Source organism: Cibotium barometz, chromosome 60 (assembly GCF_041138505.1).
Source record: "Cibotium barometz isolate CiBa-2024 chromosome 60, ASM4113850v1, whole genome shotgun sequence".
Lineage (NCBI taxonomy): Eukaryota > Viridiplantae > Streptophyta > Polypodiopsida > Cyatheales > Cibotiaceae > Cibotium > Cibotium barometz.
The window spans coordinates 22,519,227-22,545,541 of NC_141105.1; the positions used below are offsets into that span (position 1 = coordinate 22,519,227).

The following is a 26,315-nucleotide window of genomic DNA, read 5'->3' on the forward strand; positions in this document are numbered from 1 at the left end:
GTCTCGTCCACCTTCGAAGAGTCCTCTTCAGAGAACTCTCTTGATGGACACTCTAGTAGTGATCATGTTGATGATCATGCAGATGGTGATGATGTAGACTTTTGATATGTTATAGCTCTCTAGGCATTGGGCATCTGTCTCCTTCTAGCCCATCGATGATGTATTGTAGTCTGTAGTATCATGTATGTACGCATGTTGGCGGTCGCCCATGCCATGAGTTTTTGGCCTATCCTTTTGTAGCAATTTTGTACTCTAATGGCATGATGACATTATGTTCATGGTTCTACTATTTTGTAACTTCTTGTCTACAATTTTTAAGTTTAGGAAGTATTTTTTTTAAAAAAAACGTACTAATATCGTACCGTACCTCAAAAAATTTTAAGGTACCAATTAGTACCGTATTTTATCGTACCGTACCGTACCGTATCTTTCGTACTAACTAACCATGGTCATGGTCCTCTTCAGTTTCTCGTGTCCATTTGCGGCCAGTGTCTAGATCCGAGTGTCCGGGATCCCAATTCTTTGCACCCGTTTGAGGCCAATGTGTGGATCTAAGTGCTCGGGATCCCAATTCCGCACTTTGTAATGTGACAAACTTGTGCCCGGGAATGCCAGTGTTGTACTTGTTCCATGACCGGGAGATTTCTACATAACGAAGTGCACATGCATACATGTTCGCATGTTAGAAATTGCTTTCAAGTAAATTGTTTTTGTATGTTTGCCTACTATGAATGTCCAATTCACGGGCTTGGGATGCCTACCCCTACGATTGCCCTATATTTTGACATGTTATGTGGTGTGTGATGCTGTGGGATTTTGCTCAGATGCATGTGTGGCTGTGATAGAAAACCCTAATTCAGTCATCAGGGATTTGGGCAAGTGACAAGCTCTCTACATCATTGCAAAGTGCTTCCTTAGAGCTTTGAAACAAGCTATTGGGTGCACAAATCGGATACCGGAAGTGGACCTAATTTAGAGTTTGATTAGATTCATAAAGCCCTAATTCAGTCCAAGGAGTTTTGGAGGTCTCAAAGGCTCAAATCATGCTCTATTGTACAGCTTTAGCAAAGAAGTGTGAAGTGGTTCGTCTTGATGCTTATGCAAACCATCCATACTATGGTTCTACTTTGTGTATGTTTCAAGGACGAAACATATTTGGGTGGGGATGGTTTGTAATAAAGTGGTGGACACATGAGAGTGGACACATACGGTGAACACATGGAAAGTGTACATAGTAGGCCAAGAGCCAAGCACAAGATGGAATAGGTCAAGGGGCCAAGAGTAAGTGGGGGACATAGACTTATGGGCCAAAGGCCAAGGCGGGTGGACAATAATAAGTGTGTGAAAAGGGGCCATGGTATATAGGCCAATGAATTATTACTAATCGCAATTAACTCGTACTAATCAAGATTACAAGCTATCAAGCTTTCATGGCAACCTTGCCCTTCTCTTTGTCCATGGATGGTGCTCCTACACCCATGTTGTCACTCCATGCCTTAAGTGGCCAACCCTAATCGTTTCAATCCATATCCGGAGTCAACAACTCTGATAATAAGCAGACACAAGCACATGAGCTAACTGTGTCTCCAAAATATTCATAAATCCATAAGTAGCTTTAAGTACCTCCAAAAATAAAAGAAGCAGAATACATGGTTCCAAAATATCTTGTCATGCCATTGGACTGTCTAAGAGTAACAAACATACTTCAGATGTCTATATGGTTGGTTCACCAAGGCAACAACCCTTCCACGAAACCATTCAAGCTCGCCAGGGTTTTCCACGAGGCTTCACTCACCAGGGCAACTACCCTTCCATGAGTTCATGCGACACTCACCAGGGTTACCACCTTTCCATGAGTTTACAGAATCACTCATTAGGGCTACCACCCTTCACTGAGTGAATCCATCCACAGTTGGCGAGACACAACTCCCTACCAAGGAGATGTTAGATCACATGACCCTTGGCGTAGACAAAAGTCCCCAACCAACAAGGTGTCATGTCCACTATACCACATGCACTTTATGTCGGTACTCAGGACATACACTTTGGAGGAGAGGTGGACTCAAGTTTACTCTACCACATACACTCCGTGTTGGTACTCTAACCACACACCAAGTGGGCTCAAGTTCACTCTACCACGTGCACTCCGTGGTGGTATTCTGATCACATACCTGGAAGGAGAGATGGGCTCGAGTGTAGAACATAAGATGAGAATGAGTCATAGGCATAAATATCCTCGTACTCCATAAACATTTCTATTGCATATAGTTTTACAGGCATTTCGACCACCAATAGTTTTACAGGCATTTCGGCCACCAATAGAAATCCATAGAAAAATCCTTGATCCATTAGATATCCATGAGTTCCGTAAGTCGACTACATCTCAAATAAAGGGAGCCAAAAACATACTCCATCCAAGTAAAAGGAGCCAAAGAGCTGTATATAAAACCCAAGAATCACCGAACCAATGATAACCATATAGATGCGCCAATCATATATGTACAAATCCTCGAACAAAGACATGCCAAAAATATAGTCCATAGTCCTTGGTCATATCCGTATGAAAAAACCACGTAAACCAAGCTTTCCAACCATAATGTTTACCTGAAACAGTTTAAGGCAAACAAACAACGCACAATTCTCCTTGTACGGGCATACAAGGGTTAAGTGTCCAAAAACACTTACAATAAATTGCCAAAAAGCATCAACTTTGCAAAACTCAAGGTATACTTAGCTTTTCTTTCTTTCTTTGCCAAGTTCATCATTAAGCCAAAAGAAATATCTCCTCATAAGATATCGTGAGATATAGCTCCATATAACTTGTTTGTAAGCTTGATTATAGAATCCACAATATCCATATGGAAAGAGTGTTGAACTCGGACACATAAAACCAACTCCATACTTCGAGGAGAAAATTTCTAAATCCATAAATCCTTAGACCAAGCTGTCTACTGCTCATGACTGCTTCCACATGCTCAATAGCAAAACTCTTGGTCAGTGTAGTCCCGGCTTCTGATCTTTTCTCTTTCTAATTGTTGGGAGGAAGACTCTGCTTCCAAGAAAGCCTATGTCCTAATACCATTGTAACTAGTTGGGAGGACCCAGAGCGATAGACCAACACTTCAAATACCAAACAGAGCACGAAAACACAACGGAAGAACCATAAACAATAACATCGCACTGAGCCAAAACGATCACCCCCCCCCCTAGGTATACTCCTTTATTACTTAAAAGAAGCTTTTACAAGATTTCCAAGGTACGGGTGCCTCATAGTCACATGAAAATGTGTTTCTGGAGTGAGCAAGGTAGGATCAAAACGTATGTACGGCTCCAATCCGTACCGTACATCCGTACCGTACGGGACCCGTACGTGCGCATCGATCCGTACTTTTTTTTGGGGTTTCGCCTACGATAAACGTTTCGCCGTTTTGTCCTTCTGTGCAGCGTGCCTGCGTCTTGCGTCTGGACTCTAGAGGCCGTACGACCTCAACCTTCCGGTAAGGGCCAGCCGCCATGCTCTCTCTCCTCTACAATCGCACTCTCTCTCTCTTCGCCACTGTCGCCGCCGCCTTCTCCCTGGGCCGCCCCCTGCTCACCGCCGCCTCAGTTCGCCTCTGCCCTCACCGCCCCTGTTCGCTTCGCGCCTCTGTGCGTAGCCGCCCTCTCTGTTTGCCACTGGCGCCCAGTACGGCTGGCAATATGCTGGCCTACCCCCCTTTCCTTGCTGGCCCTTGCTCAGGCCCCCAAGCCAGCAACATAACTCTCTCTCTCTCTCTCTCTCTCTCTCTCTCTCTCTCTCTCAGCCTTAGCCCACCATCTGTGGACCGTGCACTGAGCTCTCAGCCTCTCTCCTTCAAGTCTCTCTCTCTCTCTCTCTCTCTCTCTCTCTCTCTCTCTCTCTCTCTCTCTCTCTCTCTCTCTCAGCTGAGCTGCCCACTAAATATTATGCATTGCATGATTGCTGAATCCTGATTGAAATTGTATGGCATTGTGCATTGAATTTGTCAAAGCAATCATGCCGAAGCGAGAGAACCCATACTGGAAGGAGCACACAAACGTCATTCGCATTGTGACTACTCCAGGGCAGGCAGGTAGTGGCACTCGACAATGGCAGTGCAAGTACTGCATGTTCACCCTCACGAGTATAATTACTCGTGTCATCAAGCACCTCACAGGCATTGACACCACCAACAATTGTGCAGGGGGCAAGAGAGTGCCATAAGCATTGAGAGATCAGTTGATTGCTGAAAATTTCCCTGCAATGGGGGCAGCTGGAAGAGGAAGAGGCACGCAAGAGACAGAGGATGTGCTTCATGATGCTCTTCTTGGGGACTTGGCCGGTCCATCCACGCAAGTTGATGAGGATTCACAATCTCAGCCTGCCTTTTTTGAGCAAGCATCGTCTACCAGAAAGAGGCCTTCTGTCATGCAAGATGAGGATGAGGGTGATACATATACGCAAAGGCAAACCACCTTGCCTTCTCGTGTGCATGCACAGTCTTCGGTCAAAGAAAGGCAAAAGGTGGCTGAGATGGAGATTGCTCGCACTCTCATAGAGTGCAATATCTCCTTCAATGTTTTGAGGACTGACTAATGCAAGAGGATGGTCAGAGCTATAGCCCAGGTTGGACACACGAAGTCATGGTCACGGCTTGAGTACCAAAAGATGCGCACCACGATGCTTGATGAGCAAAAGGCCTTGATAGACAAGGCATTAGTGCCAGTGAAAGCAGGTTGGCAACAATTTGGTTTTACTATCATTTCGGATGGCTGGAGTGACACACGGCGACGACACATCATCGATATTCTTGTCTCTTCATGTCTTGGTACGTATTTCTTACGCGCTGTGGATGCTGGGAAGACAGGCGAACGCATCACTGCTGAGAGTATCTATGAGCATATTCGCCACGCAATTGTTGAGGTTGGCCCAGAGAATGTGGTGCAGGTTGTAACAAACAATGCTCCTAATTGCAAGGCAATGGGAGACATGGTGGAGGCGGAGTTTCCTCGCATTGTGTGGACTCCGTGTGCAACCCATTGCCTTGATTTGCTTATGGAGGACATAGGCAAGCTGAGATGGGTGCAACCCACAGTTTCTGATGCCACGAAGATCACTACATTCTTCAGAAAGAAGCACCAGGCATTGGCTATCTTTAGGAGCCACAGCAAGCTAGATATGGTGCGGCCATCCAAGACAAGATTTGCCTATATGTATTTGGTGCTACACAGGCTTTTCAAATTGAGAGATCCACTATTACAGACAGTTGTGGATCCAAAGTGGAGAGATATGTATCATTCACAGACAAAGCCCACCAAATACATACAGAGACGGATACTGGATGAGACTCTCTGGACAGATGTGCAAACTCTCTTAGTGGCTTTGCAGCCAGTATTTGTACTTCTGCGAGTCACAGACATGGAGGGCTCCACTTTGGGCTTAGTGTACCACCTCTTCATGCAGATGAAGAGTCATATTGCAGCCTGTACGTCCCTGGCACAGAATTGGTAAGTAAAATCTTGATTCTTGATGGCCAATTACAGAATCTTGATTCTTGAGTCTTGACTTACTTATTGCTCCACTTCTCTGGTTATTTTACTCTTGCAGCCGAGATGATATATGGGCTATTGTGGATTATCGATGGAGGTATATGAGTCGCCCCATCATGGGATGGCTGCATTCCTCCATCCTTTCTACAAGACGCCACTTCTCTTTCATGATAGGGAGCTGCTCACCTTACGAGATAGGTACATTAATAGTATGTATGATGTGGAGCAGCAATTGGAGATTGATGCGGAGCTCTGCAGCTGGGTCAACAACTTGGGACCCTCATTTGCTAGAACTGTTGCTCTTAGACCAGAGGCCACCAAGCTTCCTCTTACTTGGTGGCAAAACTATGGAAGACAGGGTCTTCCATAGCTTACAGATATAGCTCTGCGAGTGCTATCTCAGGTATGTATATCATGTATGTACTATGCCATATGAACTAGTCTTGTGAAGCTTGTTGGGAATTGCCGAGCTCACATGAATGAAGCACTTTTTTTGAATTGGAGTGCAGGATTGTTCAGAAGGTGCTTGTGAGCGCAACTGGAGCGCTTACTCGCTCATACATACAAAGATACGCAATCGTTTGAGCACCTCTCAACTAGAGAGACTGGTCTATTGTAGGGCCAACATGAAGCTCGTACAAGCTTATCATGCTTTGGGCATCCCAAAACAGGTGAGTTTATCCTATTCATTCTCTAATGGGGATTGGCCTCCCATTTACATAGCTTTTATACTATAGTATACACACAGTTGAGTCGTTGACACTCCGCGTTCTCTTTGGTTTTACGTTGAATAGGTGGATCCAAGACGTGTCAAGCTGGTCCCAGATCCTACCACTATTGATGAGGCAGAGCAACGATTGAGAGATGAGCAGGACGAGATTCTTTGCCTCCTGCATAGAGAGCTGGAGAGTGTAGACAGGCGGGTGACGAGATGGAGAGCCCGGGCTTATAAAATTCAGCTACATGAGGGACCTGCAGATGCAGAGAGTTCTGGCCAGATAGGCGCCCAGGGAGGGAAGCTCCCTATTCAGACTCCTCGAGCACGTGCGAATGAGGCCGTTCGCCTCATTCACTTTGCCCAGTAGGATGATGCAGAGGCAGGGACAGGGACATCTTAGGCAGCCCACCCACCTGTGCCCATGATGACAGGGCCCGAGTATGATGACGAGGGCAATGTCATCACGGAGGGTTATATGCTTGATTCTCCAGGGTCATCATCCTCATCGGATGATGAGTTTTGATTTGGATTACCTTAGTTTTGATTTGGTGTTGTATGGACAAATGTCATCACGGAGGGTTATATGCTTGATTCTCCAGGGTCATCATCCTCATCGGATGATGAGTTTTGATTTGGATTACCTTAGTTTTGATTTGGTGTTGTATGGACAAATGCCTTTGTCCATACAACACCAAATCAAAACTAAGGTACTCGGCATTTGTCCATACAACACCAAATCAAAACTAAGGTAATCCAAATCAAAACTCATCATCCGATGAGGATGATGACCCTGGAGAATCAAGCATATAACCCTCCGTGATGACATTGCCCTCGTCATCATACTCAGGCCCTGTCATCATGGGCACAGGTGGGTGGGCTGCCTCAGATGTCCCTGTCCCTGCCTCTGCATCATCCTGCTGGGCAGAGTGAATGAGGCGAACGGCCTCATTCGCACGTGCTCGAGGAGTCTGAATAGGGAGCTTCCCTCCCCAGGCGCCTCTCCGGCCAGAACTCTCTGCATCTGCAGGTCCCTCATGTAGCTGAATTTTATAAGCCCGGGCTCTCCATCTCGTCACCCGCCTGTCTACACTCTCCAGCTCTCTATGCAGGAGGCAAAGAATCTCGTCCTGCTCATCTCTCAATCGTTGCTCTGTCTCATCAATGGTGGTAGGATCTGGGACCAGCTTGACACGTCTTGGATCCACCTATTCAACGTAAAACCAAAGAGAACGCGGAGTGTCAACGACTCAACTGTGTGTATCCTATAGTATAAAAGCTATGTAAATGGGAGGCCAATCCCCATAAGAGAATGAAAGGGATAAACTCACCTGTTTTGGGGTGCCCAAAGCATGATAAGCTCGTACAAGCTTCATGTTGGCCCTACAATAGACCAGTCTCTCTAGTTGAGAGGTGCTCAAACGATTGCGTATCTTTGTATGTATGAGCGAGTAAGCGCTCTAGTTGCGCTCACAAGCACCTACTGAACAATCCTGCACTCCAATTCAAAAAAAGTGCTTCATTCATGTGAGCTCGGCAATTCCCAATAAGTTTCACAAGACTAGTTCATATGGCATAGTACATACATGATATACATACTTGAGATAGCACTCGGCAGAGCTATATCTGTAAGCTATGGAAGACCCTGTCTTCCATAGTTTTGCCACCAAGTAAGAGGAAGCTTGGTGGCCTCTGGTCTAAGAGCAACAGCTCTAGCAAATGAGAGTCCCAAGTTGTTGACCCGCCTGCAGAGCTCCGCATCAATCTCCAATTGCTGCTCTACATCATACATACTATTAATGTACCTATCTCGTAAGGTGAGCAGCTCCCTATCATGAAAGAGAAGTGGCGTCTTGTAGAAAGGATGGAGGAATGCAGCCATCCCATGAATAGGGTAACTCATATACCCCCATCGATAATCCACAATAGCCAATATATCATCTCGGCTGCAAGAGTAAAATAACCAGAGAAGTGGAGCAATTAGTAAGTCAAGACTCAAGAATCAAGATTCTGTAATCGGCCATCAAGAATCAAGATTTTACTTACCAATTCTGTGTCAGGGACGTATAGGCTACAATATGACTCTTCATCTGCATGAAGAGGTGGTACACTAAGCCCAAAGTGGAGCCCTCCATGTCTGTGACTCGCAAAAGTACAAATACTGGCTGCAAAGCCACTAAGAGAGTTTGCACATCCGTCCAAAGGGTCTCATCCAGTATCCGTCTCTGTATGTATTTGGTGGGCTCTGTCTGTGAATGATACATATCTCTCCACTTTGGATCCACAACTGTCTGTAATAGTGGATCTCTCAATTTGAAAAGCCTGTGTAGCACCAAATACATATAGGCAAATCTTGTCTTGGATGGCCGCACCATATCTAGCTTGCTGTGGCTCCTAAAGATAGCCAATGCCTGGTGCTTCTTTCAGAAGAATGTAGTGATCTTCGTGGCATCAAAAACTGTGGATTGCACCCAACTCAGCTTGCCTATGTCCTCCATAAGCAAATCAAGGCAGTGGGCTACACACGGAGTCCACACAATGCGAGGAAACTCCGCCTCCACCATGTCTCCCATTGCCTTGCAATTAGCAGCATTGTCTGTTACTACCTTCCCAGCATCCACAGCGCGTAAGAAATTCGTAGCAAGACATGAAGAGACAAGAATATTGATGATGTGTCATCGCCGTGTGTCACTCCAGCCATCCGAAATGATAGTAAAACCAAATTGTTGCCAACTTGCTTTCACTGGCACCAATGCCTTGTCTATCAAGGCCTTTTGCTCATCAAGCATCGTGGTGCGCATCTTTTTGTACTCAAGCCCTGACCATGACTCCATGTATCCAACCTAGGCTATAGCTCTGACCATCCTCTTGCATTGGTCAGTCCTCAAAACATTGAAGGAGATATTGCACTCTATGAGAGTGCGAGAAATCTCCATCTCAGCCACCTTTTGCCTTTCTTTGACCCAAGACTGTGCATGCACACGAGAAGGCAAGGTGGTTTGCCTTTGCGTATATGTATCACCCTCATCCTCATCTTTCTGGCAGAAGAGGCAGGCTGAGATTGTGAATCCTCATCAACCTGCATGGATGGACTGGCCAAGTCCCCAAGAAGAGCATCATGAAGCGCATCCTGTGTCTCTTGCGTGCCTCTCCCTCTTCCAGCTACCCCCATTGCAGGGAAATTTCCAGCAATCAACTGATCTCTCAATGCTTGTGGCACTCTCTTGCACCCTGCACAATTGTTGGTGGTGCCAATGCCTGTGAGGTGCTTGATGACACGAGTAATTGTACTCGTGAGGGTGAAATTGCAATACTTGCACTGCCATTGTCGAGAGCCACTACCTACCTGCCCTGGAGTAGTCACAATGCGAATGACGTTTGTGTGCTCCTTCCAGTATGGGTTCTCTCGCTTCGGCATGATTGCTCTGACAAATTCAATGCACAATGCCATACAATTTCAATCAGGATTCAGCAATCATGCAATGCATAATATTTAGTGGGCAGCTCAGCTCTGAGAGAGAGAGAGAGAGAGAGAGAGAGAGAGAGAGAGAGACTTGAAGGAGAGAGATGCTGAGAGCTCAGTGCACGGTCCACAGATGGTGGGCTAAGGCTCAGAGAGAGAGAGAGAGAGAGAGAGAGAGAGAGAGAGAGAGAGAGAGTTATGTTGCTGCCTTGGGGGCCTGAGCAAGGGTGGGTGGGCCAGCAGGGAAAGGGGGGCGGGCCAGCATATTCCCAGCCGTACTGGGCGCCAGTGGCGAACAGAGAGGGCGGCTACACACAGAGGCGCGAAGTGAACAAGGGCGGTGAGGGCAGAGGCAAACTGAGGCGGCGGTGAGCAGGGGGCAGCCCAGGGAGAAGGCGGCAGCGACAGTGGCGAAGAGAGAGAGAGAGAGAGAGAGAGAGTGCGACTGTAGAGGAGAGAGAGCATGGCGGCTAGCCCTTACCGGAAGGTTGAGGTCGTACGGCCTCCAGAGTCCAGACGCAAGACGCAGGCACGCTGCACAAAAGGACAAAACGGCGAAGCGTTTATCGCAGGCGAAACCCAAAAAAACCGTACGGATCCCCATACAGTACGGATTGGATCCGTATGTACGTTTTGATCCTACCTTGGTATTAAGTATTAAGTACGATTAACTTATTAAGTATGATTGACGACTTGTGATTCTAATTTCTCACTTTTGAATTAGTAGGTTTGTGACCTTGTTGTGTCTCTATTTCGAAAGTTTTATGTGTCGATGTGGACATGGACTGAAATTTTATGTAGGTGGCTGAAATTTCTGAGATTTTATGTATTTTTATGTATTTTTACCAATGGTACGTATTTTTACGTACCTTAAAATTTTTTTCCGTACCAAACAACGTACAATACGTACGGATCCGTACAATACATAACGTTTGGTACCACCTTGGGAGTGAGAAACCTCGAAACCCCGAAACGTTTCTCTTGATTTTTTTGGTTTCTAAAAAAAAATTTGTTTCTCAAAGTTAAAAGTTTCTATTTTTTGAAACCTTAGCAATGCAAAATTATATAGAAAAAAATCCAAAACCTTGGTGTTTCTTAGCCGAAGGCCGAAACGTTTTGCCCTGAAACCTCAAAACACCGAAACGTCAAAAATCCCAAAACGTTTCTAGTGACTATGGCTCGGTGCCTTCAACATTGGATTTCCAAAACTCTGCAGTGAAATTCACACGGAGCTTTTCTGCCAAACTCCATGTTCTATACAGTCCATGAATAAGCTCATAAACAGTCCATAAAAGAGAGCCACAAATTAGCCCTACAAAACTCCATAACAGTCTCAAAACAGAGCCACAAATCAGTCTTCAGTTTTTAGGATTGTATTGGAACAGATCTAAGAATGAAAATTTTGTGACTTTTCTTGTCATCAAGAAAGATTCTTTTATGAAGTAAACCTGTTTATGTGTAACAAAGGACTTGACGACCAAAAGTGTCTACAACTCAAGCTGGGAGAAGCTACTACAATGGCCTAGCAGAAAGAATATTAACTTTTATGTTCAAGAATGTTTGGTTTTGTCAAATGGACAAGTTTAACCAACAAAAGCTAGCAGGATTATTGCACCCATTGAATGTTCTATGGGAGAGTATTGCTATGGATTTTATATTTGGATTGCCAAAGTCAGAGAATAATGATATTTGGACCTTTTTTAGGATACCAAGAAGATCAACCATGTGTATCATCAATTAGACTTTTCAGATCATTGGAGGATATATAATGCCTTCCATGACAGTTTATGGAAACCATGTATAGGGCTACACTCAGAGGAGCCTGTATTGAAGAATCCACTCGGGATGGAAGAGCCAAAATAGATTAAGTTTCATTCTATGAGAAAAAAGAGGAAAGACAATGGTCACAAAGTTCCTCTTGGAATTTGAGAATTATTTGCTATTGGATGCCAAATGGATGCCAGAGAAGTACTTCAAAGACTCGAGAGATATACTACCAGCTTATGAGGAAATGGTTCGTTCAGATGTATTTGAAGTACAGATATGGACGTCTTGCAATCAAGACAGATTCAAGAGGGAGCGATTGTGCCTCTAGCCCTCTTCATTGTATATATATTGGACTAGAATTGATCATTATTCTGCTTATATAATGATTATTTGGACATGCTCTAGTTTGGGAGGCAACGATGCCCGATAGCCCAAGGAGCGACATTTGTATACGGGAGGCAACAATTCCAGATGACCCATTGGACAACAACGATACCAAAATGAGATTTGTATATGGGTGGCAATGATGCCAGATAACCCATTGGACGGCAATGATGCCAAATATCTTGGACTTCACAGTCGGGCGGTCATTGAGACCAAATGGCCCAGATGACTATTGATGAACTCTTGAGCGGTCTTAGTGACCAGATGGCCTTGAGCAAATTCTTGGGCGGTCGTAGTGACCAGATGGCCTTGAGCAAATTCTTGGGCGGTCGTAGTGACCAGATGGCCTTGAGCGATAGTTTGAGCGGTGTCCCTCGGGAGCCAGATAGCTCAGTAGGACAATCCACGAACAGGAGGATCACTACTTGTGCATTGCATTCTGATGTATGCTTGAATTTATTTGACTTTGTGTGTTGTTTTTGATGTGTGGACAATGCTTGGATTTATGGCATGTGACAATCCACTAGGCTCCAGACTACCTGGCTAGTACCTGGAGTACCCAATAGACGCAAATGATGCACACTTGTTTGTTGACTAGCTTCTGTCTAGTTTTTGGAGAGAGTAAGTATGCATTTATTATAATTAACACATGTTACATGCCTTGAAGAAGTACCATCAGATGCACAAGCTCACTTGACAAGGCTAGTACTAGGAAATATTTGAAACATATGGATGTACTTGATGTACTTGGAACACATGGATATACATGGAACATATGGATGTGCTTGAAACACTTGCAGTCCGCAGTTGAGGACAACTGTGATATAAAAGGGAGAGATGTAACTACTTGGCCCTCCTAGTTCTTTTTTCACATAATGGAACTTATGCCCGAACACATGGACAGATTGATGAAAGCATGGAAATAGGGTTCATGAAGTTGACACGGGAAAAAGCACCAGTTTTGGTCAAAAGCAAGGAAAAGTAAAAAAGTCAAACTGAGTTGACCGTGAGCCAAGGGCACCATTGGAAAGAGGAGACTGAGCCAAACCAAAAAGCTAAAGGCCGCTTTTCCGAAAAGCAACTCCAAGGCGAAAAAGCAAGGCCCTAAAGTTAGAAAAGCAAAGTTAAAGTTCTTTGACAAAAGTGAGTAATAAAGTGGAAAGCAAAGGAAAAAAGGCAAAAGCACTAGCTTGGTTAAGCTTTTGGCAAAAAGCAGAGCCCTCTTCAAGTATAAAAAGGCTTGAACCTCTCTTGTAGCATCAAGAAGGAGATTGTGGAGTGTGTGTGTGGGCATCATTATGATCATGGAGAGCTTCTTCTTCGCCATTAACACATGCTCCAACTTGCTTTTCAAATGTATGGTCAGCCCTAGACCTGAAAGAGAGCATTTGTGCGCTGGCCGGTGCTGGCGGGTCTCTATTGGCGATCTTGCAGGCCGGCGCATGGGCCTGCGTGGCCAGGCAGCCAGGCCCATGTAGGCACCTAGGCCAGGCGGGCTGCTGCCCAGGCCAGGCCCATGTAGGCGCCTAGGCCAGGCGGGCTCCTGCCCAGGCCAGGCCCATGTAGGCGCCTAGGCCAGGCGGGCAGGTACCCAGGCTAGGCCAGGCGGGCTCCTGCCCAGGGCCAGGCCCATGTAGGCGCCCAGGCCACGGCAGGAGCGCCCAGGCTACGCAGGTCGCCTAAGCACACTCAGGCGCCGGCAGAGCGAGGCATGCACCGGCCGCAGTCGACGACGTCGGCTAGTGGATGACGCCAGCAGCAGCACGCCGACGGGCTATTCCAGGAGGAAGGAAAAAAAAACCAAGGAAAGCTTTCGTTTTTTTTTTAAGGTTAATTTTTTTTTAAAAGTTTAAAAGTCATCTCCTCCAAGGTATAAAAATGTTTTTTTTTAAGAACTTAGAATATATATATATATATATATATTCAAGAAAAAAAAACACAAAAGCAAAGAAAAAGCCAAGCATAGCTTTTGGGGGCTTTTAGTTTTTTTTGGGAAACCTTTATAAACCCCCTCAAGTGGGCTTCTTGCCACACATCTCTCAAGTTTTCAAGCTCTCAAGCTCTCAAGTTCGCTCGCACTTTTATTGTGCAAAGATCGAATTTTCTCTCCACGTACTCTCTTCACGATGTCGACCCAAGAATCAGAGTTGGAGCCCCTTGTAGAACGCGAAGGCTTGCCGGCTACGGAAGGTACCGATGCCAATCTTTTTGACGATTTTGTGTCAAAATCAGATTTCCGAGAGTTCAAAGTAGCTCTCGAAGCTTCTTCGACAGAACGTCAGGCACAAATCCCAGCCCAGATGCAAGCTTTGCAGAACTCCATCGCTCTATTGACCACTACCCTCTCTACTTTCTCGGGTATGGATACCTTGGCTTCAGCTTTAGGTCCCAACATTACTCCGGAACCGTTCGGGAACGAGCAAAAGCAGCGAACCAAGGAGATCGTGGACACGTGGCTACATAAGTGGCAAGTTCACTTTCAGTTTCATCCATATGATGACGGAAAGAAGATCCAGTTAGCAGCAGGTTTCCTGTCCGGCAAAGCTTTGCTTTGGTGGAAGGAACTCAACCCTAAGCCAACGACTTGGGCACAATTCGAAGACGTTTTCAAGAAAGAATTCCTCAAGAAAGAGGATGATTATGACGTTGTTGCCCGATTTTCAGCTTTCACCATGACCTCGCAGCACCTCACTTATGAGGTCTACCTCCAGAAGTTTCGTGACTTGCAGATGAAAGCTACAAAGATGGATCCCACTACTCTTTTGGGGTTTTTCGTAGCTGGTTTACCAGACTCGTACCGATTACAAGTTAAAAATAACAAATGTAAAACATTGGACGAGGCCATTCATTCAGCTCGTATCTATGATGATACGATGGTCTCTTCCAAGTCGAAACCCGTTACCGAGCAGGGGAACAAGCATAAAAGAAAGTTCTCCGCACCTATGGCTAACACGACAGAAGGAAAGTCTTCGGACCAACCTTCGAAGAGTTCCAGTTCGACACCAGCGAAGAAGAAACGACTCCTTAGGGCTTTAAAGCTCAAGAAGGAAGGACGCTGTTTTATCTGCGAAGAAAAAGGACACATGCGTAACGAGTGCCCGAAGCAAAAGGGTACCAAGTCAAACGCAGGACCCAAGCCAAAGGCCGCTAACCAGTTGTCTTTGACAGATAAGTCAATTACTGTACTTTCTCGCCCTAGTACTTGTTCTGATTGTCTGTTCAATTCTAAGGTATTTGGCTTGCATGATCTTCTCCGAGTTTATGGAGAAGTGAATCGCCATAAAATTCACATTCTTTTAGATCCTGGCAGTTCGCATAATTTTGTTAACTACAAACTTGTGCAGAAATTGAGTCTTGATACGACACTCAACGATCATTCCTATGAGGTACACCTACCTGCGGGACGGCAAGTTTGGGATCGCAAGGTGGAGATGCTTCCAATCCAGATTCAGGACTACAAAGACACTCTGAAATGCTATGTTATGCATCTCGAAAATGTAGACTTGTTATTAGGGATTGAGTGGTTTAAGACTCTTGAAGTCCAGATAGATTGGTCTAGTCATATTTTTTCCTTTCAGCATAAGGACACCAAGTATAGTATTTTAGGTGATTGTATTCATCCCTCTCAGGGACCTCTTGTAAATACAATTGATTTGGAAATATAATGGATTCTTCTTTGTATACCGCTTTCCATTGTATATTGATTCCACTTTCTTTTCTCATCCCTTCCATGGATGTAAATGAATTAAGTGTGTTTGAAAGCAAAGAATTACAGAAGATACTTGATTCGTTTCAAGATGTATTTCCTAAGGACTTGCCATTGGGTTTACCATCTGAAACGAGCAGATCATCGTATTGACTTGATCCCTGGTGCTCATCCTGTGAGTATTCCACCTTATAGGATGAGCCAAGCCGGGGAAGATGAGTTGGCTAAACAACTCAAAGATTATTTGAGGATGGGCCAGATCCGTCCAAGTAAATCACCTTGGGGTGCACCTGTGTTGCTTAGGAGAAAGAAGGACAACACTTGGAGAATGTGTATAGATTACAAGAGATTGAACAAGCTGACCATTAAGAACCGTTATCCTCTCTCGAGATCAGATGACCTGATTGACCGGTTAGCAGGAGCGAAATATTTCACGAAGATCGATTTACGTACTTGCAATCACCAGATACGTATTCATGAAAGGCATGTCGAAAGAACCGCCTTTCGGACTAGGTATGGCCATTACGAGTTTCTCGTATTACCTTTTGGGTTAACCAATGCTCCAGCCACTTTCCAGCAAACGATGAACGATCTTTTTCATGAACATTTGGAAAAATTTAAGGTGGTGTTCCTAGATGATATTTTGATTTATAGTCGTACTCTTGAGGATCATGTCAGACACCTCACGATTGTCTTATCTATTTTAAGATAGAATCGACTATATGCTAAGTTAAGTAAATGTGAGTTCTTTATGACCGACATCATTTACTTGGGACACAAAAGATCACTAGAGATGGATTGAGCATTGACTATAACCGAGTTCAGAAGGTTTTGGACTGGCCTATACCGCGAACAGTGAAACAACTTCGTTCTTTTCTCGGTTTTGTTGTTTTTCTTCGGAAATCTGTACGGGAGTACTCTCAGCTCACACTACCGATGACCGACTTATTGAAAGGTCGTGGACGTAAGTCAAATCAGCCTATCACTTGGAATAACGATTTGGATATGGCCTTCGGACTTTTGAAAGATAAAGTCAAGTAAGCACCTATCTTAGCATTGCTTGATCCTAGTCGGCCTTATGTTCTTGAAACTGATGCCGGTGACACTGCTATCGGGGCTGCTTTGTTTCAATATGGTGGACCGGTTGCTTTTGAAAGTAAAAAGCTAGACGATACTCAATCTCGTTGGCCAACCCTTGAGAAGGAGCTTTATGCTGTGATTCATGCTCTCAAGGTTTGGAGACATTATTTATATGGCTCCAAGTTTGTGGTATTGACTGATCATCAGTCAATCAAGTATGTGTGTGTTGCGGATGATTTGAGAGGCAGGAAAGCTCGTTGGGCAGAGTTAATGCAAGATTTTGATTTTGAGATCCGTTATCGAAAAGGGTCCATGAATAGTATTGCAGATGCGCTTAGTCGGATTAGAGAGGTGAATACTTTGTCGTTCACCGAGATTTCTACTGACTTATTTCAGTCATTGAGAGGGCTTTGCAGGACTGATAGTTATTTTGGTCCATTTTGGCAGAAGATCCAGGATGGGAGCTCATTGATTGACCAAGACTCGATGACCGAGCAGTCTACTATTCAAGCTGCAGGAGGCCAGTGGATGATTCGGAATGGTTTGCTATTCCGTAATGACAAAATTTGTGTACCACAGATCCCGAACATTAGATCCAAGATTCTTAAGGAGTGTCACAACACCCCTTCTGCTGGACACCCTGGGGTACACAGGACACTATCGTTAGTGAAACACACTTTTTATTGGCCGAAGATGAAAGGGTATGTAGAAGATTATGTTCTCGAGTGTCAAATTTGTCAGGCAAATAAAGCTGAACGCTTTAAACAGGCTGGGTTATTGCATCCTTTGCAAATCCCAGGTAATCAAAGGGAAAGTATTTCCATGGATTTTATTACTAGATTGCCAAGAACACATCAAGGCCACGATTCTATTTGGGTTGTGGTAGATGGCTTGACAAAAATGGCTAGATTTTTACCGACCCGAAAGACTATTACAGCTACGCAATTAGCACGGCTGTTTATCGAGCAATTGTTTAAACTGTACGGGTTACCGCAGGACATAGTCAATGATAGGGACTCTAAGTTTACGAGTGATTTTTGGAAACTTGTTTTTGAGAAGTTGGAAACAACTTTGAATTTAAGTTCCTCAGATCATCCTCAATCTGATGGCCAGACTAAAAGAGTGAATCAAATTTTGGAGGATATGCTTCGAGCATATGTATCCAAAAGACAGAGTTCATGGGAGGATTATCTTCCTATGTTAGAATATAATAGTACTAATCATATAAGTCAAAATGTTTACTTTATTCAAAATACTTTCAATTTCAAAGTGCTGTTTCTACTTCCAAACTCTTCCTATGCATCTTCGTGAAGATCTCCATGCTGCATGACGTGTTGGTCCTGTGTCAGCTTTCCACTTTAGTGATCTTCTTTGTTTGGCATTATTTTGCGTTGCCATTGCTAGATTACTCATACGTGCCCTTTCCATGGATAATTTTCGCCCAAAAGTGTATCTGTAAAACCAGTTAAACATCTCCTTGAGGTAATTTGTACGCGTCTTCCCTCCTCCATGCTGGGTGTTTTTCAAATATACTCCTCTAGCTCGATAGTGAGATTTCTCCATTCCTTGAATCATACAAGTACAAGGTTTAGTCCTTTCATGCTTATGTATGGTTTTCAACCTAGATCACCTGTTACAGTAGGATTCTCAGGACTTCAGCATGATGCAACACGTAATTTTTTGCTAGATATGCAGGAAATGTTACAAGTTGCGAAGGAATCTATTAGAAGTGCTCAAGACCGAGACAGGTTTTATTCTAATAGACATCGTTCACCCAGAGAGTTCTCTGAAGAAAGATAGTGTATTTGCGAGTTCCGAAAGATTCCGAGACTTTACGGACAGGTAGATCTCCGAAAATATCCCCTAGATACTGTGGACCATTTCGTATTACACGACGGATTGGTTCAGTTGCATATGAATTGGATTTGCCTTCTCATGTGAAAGTTCATCCTGTATTTCATGTCAGTAGACTTAAGAAAGTACTGGGTGGAGCAGATCAGTTAGTTACTCCTCAAGAAATTATAGATGTCGAGGACATGACATTTATTCCGCATGAACCTGAAAAGATTCTTGGATTTCGTGAACGAAGATTGCGTAATACGCTTATCACGGAATACAAGATCAAGTGGAAGGATCGTGTTGAGGAGGACGCTACATGGGAGACATTGACTACTCTTCAGAGAGATTACCCTGGCTTTTTAGTGAGCTCAGGAGTGAGCTCTTAGAGGAAGGGGAGTATGTCATGTGCACAATGTGTATCTACCGTGTGCTACACGGATGCAAGACTAGTTTCGAGGCTTGGGGAAGCTTGGAACTAGGCAGGCTGATTGACGAGCTGAGTTAGGGAAATACTAACGGGCGAGCACCCAAGTATGGCAAGCGGGCGCCCAAGTGTGGACGCCCGATGACCGGCCAAGAGCCTATAAAAGGGTGGCCAAGGTTAGTTATTGGGATATAGAGAGTCTCGCGAGTTTGTGAGAGCTCTATGGTCTTGGAGCCTGGATCTAGTGCAGACGTGCACCTACTTTGCGCAGCCGAGGCCGGCAGCAATCTCGAGGCCCGCGAGAGCAGCTTCGTGGCGGTATGGGACGTCGCGAGAAGGAGATTGGTCGATACGTCAACCTAGTTAGCTCAGCTCGTGGCTCGGTGGGGACAGCCTTTGCAAGTTTCGAGTCTCGAACCAAGATCGATCACGAGGAGATCTTAGTGGATATGACAGCTTTAACATGGTTTTCTTCATCGACAAGGCTGTAGGAGTTGTGGAGATTACTCATGGGATGAGCGAGTGATTCTTGGACTTAAACTTGGACTTGCCCTTGGACTTGAACTTGGATTTGGACTTGGATTTGGAACGTGGAATTGAATTCATTGGATTTGGATATTGGATCTGGTACTAGCCCAGTGAGAGTTTCTTGTGGATCATCCGCGTGGTGTGCTTGGAATCAAAGATCTTGTGCCTCGACATCAACATCGACTTGGACATCCTACATCAGCATATCTGTTCACTTTGTATTCATTGATTGTGTTGATCTTGGCCACCGTGCCCATGGATTGTTCCTTAAAAAACTCCTGAAAGGGGGCCGGGCCTGTTCCCCGCTCAGTGTGGTGTATTGTGCAATATTCCCATTCCCTTCTCTCTCCCCCATCTGTCTCTATATCTTTATCTCTTGGACACGTAGTTGACTCTGTCACTGCATGTCTCGCTGGGCTTACATAATTACCCCTGGAGGTTCAAGAGAGAGGCCTGGCAGGGATCCGAGATAGAGACAAGCTCAGCATCGATATCGACTTTGCTATTTCTCACTAATGGGGCTGACACCTATCCTAGACCTAGCCTCCCCACTCTGGTTAGGCGTGTTTACTAGGCACGATATTCTATTGGCAATCCATGGAGCGGATGAGGGGTGTGGTTTGGTCACTTGTTCTATTGGTACCCATCGCACATTAGAGAGATCTGAGCCCCCCTTGGAGGATTTCAGTGGCTCCACCTTACAAAGGGTGACGGTGATCGGATTTCAGGCACGTGAGTGGCACATAGTTTCCCACAAATTAATAAATCACAAAAATAAATCAAAGATACCATAGCAAAACTCAAGAGCATAATAAATCAAAGAACACATGATTGGGTGCAATCTTTGCCCTCATTCCGTGTAGCTCCACTTCCACCACATGAGTATTTAGAGAATTGTATTCATAAAAATAGCCCAAGGAGCTAATAACCCTCCGTGATGACATTTGTCCATACAACACCAAATCAAAACTAAGGTAATCCAAATCAAAACTCATCATCCGATGAGGATGATGACCCTGGAGAATCAAGCATATAACCCTCCGTGATGACATTGCCCTCGTCATCATACTCAGGCCCTGTCATCATGGGCACAGGTGGGTGGGCTGCCTCAGATGTCCCTGTCCCTGCCTCTGCATCATCCTGCTGGGCAGAGTGAATGAGGCGAACGGCCTCATTCGCACGTGCTCGAGGAGTCTGAATAGGGAGCTTCCCTCCCCAGGCGCCTCTCCGGCCAGAACTCTCTGCATCTGCAGGTCCCTCATGTAGCTGAATTTTATAAGCCCGGGCTCTCCATCTCGTCACCCGCCTGTCTACACTCTCCAGCTCTCTATGCAGGAGGCAAAGAATCTCGTCCTGCTCATCTCTCAATCGTTGCTCTGTCTCATCAATGGTGGTAGGATCTGGGACCAGCTTGACACGTCTTGGATCCACCTATTCAACGTAAAACCAAAGAGAACGCGGAGTGTCAACGACTCAACTGTGTGTATCCTATAGTATAAAAGCTATGTAAATGGGAGGCCAATCCCCATAAGAGAATGAAAGGGATAAACTCACCTGTTTTGGGGTGCCCAAAGCATGATAAGCTCGTACGAGCTTCATGTTGGCCCTACAATAGACCAGTCTCTCTAGTTGAGAGGTGCTCAAACGATTGCGTATCTTTGTATGTATGAGCGAGTAAGCGCTCTAGTTGCGCTCACAAGCACCTACTGAACAATCCTGCACTCCAATTCAAAAAAAGTGCTTCATTCATGTGAGCTCGGCAATTCCCAATAAGTTTCACAAGACTAGTTCATATGGCATAGTACATACATGATATACATACTTGAGATAGCACTCGGCAGAGCTATATCTGTAAGCTATGGAAGACCCTGTCTTCCATAGTTTTGCCACCAAGTAAGAGGAAGCTTGGTGGCCTCTGGTCTAAGAGCAACAGCTCTAGCAAATGAGAGTCCCAAGTTGTTGACCCGCCTGCAGAGCTCCGCATCAATCTCCAATTGCTGCTCTACATCATACATACTATTAATGTACCTATCTCGTAAGGTGAGCAGCTCCCTATCATGAAAGAGAAGTGGCGTCTTGTAGAAAGGATGGAGGAATGCAGCCATCCCATGAATAGGGTAACTCATATACCCCCATCGATAATCCACAATAGCCAATATATCATCTCGGCTGCAAGAGTAAAATAACCAGAGAAGTGGAGCAATTAGTAAGTCAAGACTCAAGAATCAAGATTCTGTAATCGGCCATCAAGAATCAAGATTTTACTTACCAATTCTGTGTCAGGGACGTATAGGCTACAATATGACTCTTCATCTGCATGAAGAGGTGGTACACTAAGCCCAAAGTGGAGCCCTCCATGTCTGTGACTCGCAAAAGTACAAATACTGGCTGCAAAGCCACTAAGAGAGTTTGCACATCCGTCCAAAGGGTCTCATCCAGTATCCGTCTCTGTATGTATTTGGTGGGCTCTGTCTGTGAATGATACATATCTCTCCACTTTGGATCCACAACTGTCTGTAATAGTGGATCTCTCAATTTGAAAAGCCTGTGTAGCACCAAATACATATAGGCAAATCTTGTCTTGGATGGCTGCACCATATCTAGCTTGCTGTGGCTCCTAAAGATAGCCAATGCCTGGTGCTTCTTTCAGAAGAATGTAGTGATCTTCGTGGCATCAAAAACTGTGGATTGCACCCAACTCAGCTTGCCTATGTCCTCCATAAGCAAATCAAGGCAGTGGGCTACACACGGAGTCCACACAATGCGAGGAAACTCCGCCTCCACCATGTCTCCCATTGCCTTGCAATTAGCAGCATTGTCTGTTACTACCTTCCCAGCATCCACAGCGCGTAAGAAATTCGTAGCAAGACATGAAGAGACAAGAATATTGATGATGTGTCATCGCCGTGTGTCACTCCAGCCATCCGAAATGATAGTAAAACCAAATTGTTGCCAACTTGCTTTCACTGGCACCAATGCCTTGTCTATCAAGGCCTTTTGCTCATCAAGCATCGTGGTGCGCATCTTTTTGTACTCAAGCCCTGACCATGACTCCATGTATCCAACCTAGGCTATAGCTCTGACCATCCTCTTGCATTGGTCAGTCCTCAAAACATTGAAGGAGATATTGCACTCTATGAGAGTGCGAGCAATCTCCATCTCAGCCACCTTTTGCCTTTCTTTGACCCAAGACTGTGCATGCACACGAGAAGGCAAGGTGGTTTGCCTTTGCGTATATGTATCACCCTCATCCTCATCTTTCTGGCAGAAGAGGCAGGCTGAGATTGTGAATCCTCATCAACCTGCATGGATGGACTGGCCAAGTCCCCAAGAAGAGCATCATGAAGCGCATCCTGTGTCTCTTGCGTGCCTCTCCCTCTTCCAGCTACCCCCATTGCAGGGAAATTTCCAGCAATCAACTGATCTCTCAATGCTTGTGGCACTCTCTTGCACCCTGCACAATTGTTGGTGGTGCCAATGCCTGTGAGGTGCTTGATGACACGAGTAATTGTACTCGTGAGGGTGAAATTGCAATACTTGCACTGCCATTGTCGAGAGCCACTACCTACCTGCCCTGGAGTAGTCACAATGCGAATGACGTTTGTGTGCTCCTTCCAGTATGGGTTCTCTCGCTTCGGCATGATTGCTCTGACAAATTCAATGCACAATGCCATACAATTTCAATCAGGATTCAGCAATCATGCAATGCATAATATTTAGTGGGCAGCTCAGCTTTGAGAGAGAGAGAGAGAGAGAGAGAGAGAGAGAGAGAGAGAGAGACTTGAAGGAGAGAGAGGCTGAGAGCTCAGTGCACGGTCCACAGATGGTGGGCTAAGGCTCAGAGAGAGAGAGAGAGAGAGAGAGAGAGAGAGTTATGTTGCTGCCTTGGGGGCCTGAGCAAGGGTGGGTGGGCCAGCAGGGAAAGGGGGGCGGGCCAGCATATTCCCAGCCGTACTGGGCGCCAGTGGCGAACAGAGAGGGCGGCTACACACAGAGGCGCGAAGTGAACAAGGGCGGTGAGGGCAGAGGCAAACTGAGGCGGCGGTGAGCAGGGGGCAGCCCAGGGAGAAGGCGACAGCGACAGTGGCGAAGAGAGAGAGAGAGAGAGAGTGCGACTGTAGAGGAGAGAGAGCATGGCGGCTAGCCCTTACCGGAAGGTTGAGGTCGTACGGCCTCCAGAGTCCAGACGCAAGACGCAGGCACGCTGCACAAAAGGACAAAACGGCGAAGCGTTTATCGCAGGCGAAACCCAAAAAAAAACCGTACGGTCCCCATACAGTACGGATTGGATCCGTATGTACGTTTTGATCCTACCTTGGTATTAAGTATTAAGTACGATTAACTTATTAAGTATGATTGACGACTTGTGATTCTAATTTCTCACTTTTGAATTAGTAGGTTTGTGACCTTGTTGTGTCTCTATTTCGAAAGTTTTATGTGTCGATGTGGACATGGACTGAAATTTTATGTAGGTGGCTGAAATTTCTGAGATTTTATGTATTTTTATGTATTTTTACCAATGGTACGTATTTTTACGTACCTTAAAATTTTTTTCCGTACCAAACAACGTACAATACGTACGGATCCGTACAGTACATAACGTTTGGTACCACCTTGGGAGTGAGAAACCTCGAAACCCCGAAACGTTTCTCTTGATTTTTTTGGTTTCTAAAAAAAAATTTGTTTCTCAAAGTTAAAAGTTTCTATTTTTTGAAACCTTAGCAATGCAAAATTATATAGAAAAAAATCCAAAACCTTGGTGTTTCTTAGCCGAAGGCCGAAACGTTTTGCCCTGAAACCTCAAAACACCGAAACGTCAAAAATCCCAAAACGTTTCTAGTGACTATGGCTCGGTGCCTTCAACATTGGATTTCCAAAACTCTGCAGTGAAATTCACACGGAGCTTTTCTGCCAAACTCCATGTTCTATACAGTCCATGAATAAGCTCATAAACAGTCCATAAAAGAGAGCCACAAATTAGCCCTACAAAACTCCATAACAGTCTCAAAACAGAGCCACAAATCAGTCTTCAGTTTTTAGAATTGTATTGGAACAGATCTAAGAATGAAAATTTTGTGACTTTTCTTGTCATCAAGAAAGATTCTTTTATGAAGTAAACCTGTTTATGTGTAACAAAGGACTTGACGACCAAAAGTGTCTACAACTCAAGCTGGGAGAAGCTACTACAATGGCCTAGCAGAAAGAATATTAACTTTTATGTTCAAGAATGTTTGGTTTTGTCAAATGGACAAGTTTAACCAACAAAAGCTAGCAGGATTATTGCACCCATTGAATGTTCTATGGGAGAGTATTGCTATGGATTTTATATTTGGATTGCCAAAGTCAGAGAATAATGATATTTGGACCTTTTTTAGGATACCAAGAAGATCAACCATGTGTATCATCAATTAGACTTTTCAGATCATTGGAGGATATATAATGCCTTCCATGACAGTTTATGGAAACCATGTATAGGGCTACACTCAGAGGAGCCTGTATTGAAGAATCCACTCGGGATGGAAGAGCCAAAATAGATTAAGTTTCATTCTATGAGAAAAAAGAGGAAAGACAATGGTCACAAAGTTCCTCTTGGAATTTGAGAATTATTTGCTATTGGATGCCAAATGGATGCCAGAGAAGTACTTCAAAGACTCGAGAGATATACTACCAGCTTATGAGGAAATGGTTCGTTCAGATGTATTTGAAGTACAGATATGGACGTCTTGCAATCAAGACAGATTCAAGAGGGAGCGATTGTGCCTCTAGCCCTCTTCATTGTATATATATTGGACTAGAATTGATCATTATTCTGCTTATATAATGATTATTTGGACATGCTCTAGTTTGGGAGGCAACGATGCCCGATAGCCCAAGGAGCGACATTTGTATACGGGAGGCAACAATTCCAGATGACCCATTGGACAACAACGATACCAAAATGAGATTTGTATATGGGTGGCAATGATGCCAGATAACCCATTGGACGGCAATGATGCCAAATATCTTGGACTTCACAGTCGGGCGGTCATTGAGACCAAATGGCCCAGATGACTATTGATGAACTCTTGAGCGGTCTTAGTGACCAGATGGCCTTGAGCAAATTCTTGGGCGGTCGTAGTGACCACATGGCCTTGAGCAAATTCTTGGGCGGTCGTAGTGACCAGATGGCCTTGAGCGATAGTTTGAGCGGTGTCCCTCGGGAGCCAGATAGCTCAGTAGGACAATCCACGAACAGGAGGATCACTACTTGTGCATTGCATTCTGATGTATGCTTGAATTTATTTGACTTTGTGTGTTGTTTTTGATGTGTGGACAATGCTTGGATTTATGGCATGTGACAATCCACTAGGCTCCAGACTACCTGGCTAGTACCTGGAGTACCCAATAGACGCAAATGATGCACACTTGTTTGTTGACTAGCTTCTGTCTAGTTTTTGGAGAGAGTAAGTATGCATTTATTATAATTAACACATGTTACATGCCTTGAAGAAGTACCATCAGATGCACAAGCTCACTTGACAAGGCTAGTACTAGGAAATATTTGAAACATATGGATGTACTTGATGTACTTGGAACACATGGATATACATGGAACATATGGATGTGCTTGAAACACTTGCAGTCCGCAGTTGAGGACAACTGTGATATAAAAGGGAGAGATGTAACTACTTGGCCCTCCTAGTTCTTTTTTCACATAATGGAACTTATGCCCGAACACATGGACAGATTGATGAAAGCATGGAAATAGGGTTCATGAAGTTGACACGGGAAAAAGCACCAGTTTTGGTCAAAAGCAAGGAAAAGTAAAAAAAGTCAAACTGAGTTGACCGTGAGCCAAGGGCACCATTGGAAAGAGGAGACT

The 26,315-nt window shown here is 44.8% G+C and overlaps 1 protein-coding gene across 1 annotated transcript in view; it reads right to left on the bottom strand.

Annotated features, from left to right (window-relative positions):
• The window catches only part of LOC147605135 (CRM-domain containing factor CFM3, chloroplastic/mitochondrial-like), a 53,491-nt gene that overhangs the window by 2,519 nt on the left and 24,657 nt on the right, over positions 1 to 26,315 (bottom strand). The window lies entirely within an intron of this gene.